The sequence below is a fragment of the Bos grunniens genome, chromosome X (assembly GCF_055505025.1).
Source record: "Bos grunniens cultivar Pamir isolate PY7600 chromosome X, Bosgru_T2T1.0, whole genome shotgun sequence".
Lineage (NCBI taxonomy): Eukaryota > Metazoa > Chordata > Mammalia > Artiodactyla > Bovidae > Bos > Bos grunniens.
The window spans coordinates 42672358-42674305 of record NC_141194.1 but is presented as its reverse complement, the minus strand read 5'-3'; positions in this window follow the sequence as shown (position 1 = coordinate 42674305).

Genomic DNA, 1948 nt, shown 5'->3' with positions numbered 1-1948 from the left:
TCTTGATGGTGTAAGGATTGTTTTTTCCTACTCAACTACTAGGATGTATCCCCTATGGTGTGTGAGGGGGATCCAGAAATAGAGGGAGATAAGGTTTCAGAAGATACTGGATGGGGACATTTGTTTGAAAATCAATGTACTAGGGTAGTGGGGGCTTATGACATGTGGCTTTTAGTCTCAGAATCTAGCTTACCAAATGGGCACAAAATCTGGTGCATCTCTTAGGCACTATTCTCAGAAGAAAATAAGTATCCATAAATGAAGTCTGAAGAACCAGAAGGAGAACAAATGGTTCACAGACAATGGTTTCTGTGCCATTCTGTGCCCATTGATCCAGGGCCAATGGTACTTAGGAGCATTGCAAGAATACTCATGGTGCTGGCATAGTGCTGTGTCCACTTTAAGCATCTCAACACTAACCCAGGCTGGCAGTTCAGCTTCCAAGGCAACTGTGACACCTTGCTGTCTTGGTTCACCAGAGATGACGGTGCATCCCACTGTTAGTACAGTTAACACAAGAATTACATTTTCTGTAGTGATGATGGTTTTATACATTCTTTGGCATAACTTTCACATGTTTTTAAGAAAGCCAGCAGGGTTAAATTTATATTTGTGGCTTTGGAACAGAATGAGACTAATATATTAAACCTTGACCTTGATCTTAACCTTCATGGTGACAGAGCCAGCCAGTCCACTAAATTGGAGGTTCTCCTCATTCTGAAGGCAAATGTGAAGTGGTAATTTGAATCATTATAGAAGATAAATTTTGTCATAAAAAAAAGAATTAAATTTAACACCTAAAGTTGAATTGTTATAATTCATAACTGATAATGAAAGTATTAACTGCTGGTCACATTTATGGCTATTCTTTCATGTCAGTAATCAAAAAGTGAAAATAGTGTTTCTAGTCTTAAAATATCTCTTCCTGGCTTGGAAAACAATTTGCTTTGAGAGTCATATGCCCTAAACTAAATCTTTATTTCCTTGCTACCAATGTGGGACTGGAGGGGGGCAGTTTTATGATTCATATTTTCCAAATTCTCTGAAAGCCATAGAAAGTGTTTCCTTCCAATTCTATTACATGGTCTATTGTCAAAGTTTCCCCCATGGAAAAAAGTAGAATATGCTTGGAACGTTAGAGAACACTGGCATTGGAGAGCCATTAAAAAGCTTCCGTCCTTCTCTCTCTGAGCAAATGGAGACATGCAGAAACCCTGGAATTTGCCCAAAGTCATACACTTGGTCCTGGATTTCAGACTAGAACCCAGACTTCCTGTTCTCCACAACCATGAGTTCTTCTGTCCCATTGCCCCTGAAAGGAGTCCTGCTTTTCTCAGGATCTTGGATGTTGACTATGGTGAATGGGCTGGAAAAGAGCATAGCGAGACAGAGTAAAATTTAATGGGGCATATCAAGGCTGAGAAAGAGGAAAAAGAGTTATAATTTTCCAAAAGACCTAAAAATAGCCCTGGGAATGGAGAGAATTTAGACATTATTGGATAGTAAGTTACTATGGAATTTGCACTATATCTTTAAAAAATTAAACATATTTAGCCATATGTTAATGTCTACCCCTAAGGACTGAGAGATAACTAAATGAAAACATTGATCAGTTAAAAACACTGCGTTCTTGAAATGCCGAAGGAATGTCTTCCCCATTTGCTCTGAATGAATAAAGGGAAATTATGTTATACTTTTAGCAACTTACATCTTTAAGATATGTGTGATAATCTACAATTGTGAAGGGCAAGCCTCTTATAAGCTGATCTTCAGTTCAGTCACTCAGTTGTGTCCTACTTTTTGCAACCCCATGGACTGCAGCACTCCAGTCTTCCCTGTCCATCACCAACTCCCGGAGCTTACTCAAACTCATGTCCATTGAGTCAATGATGCCATCCAACAATCTCATCCTCTGTCGTCCCCTTCTCCTCCTGCCTTCAATCTTTCC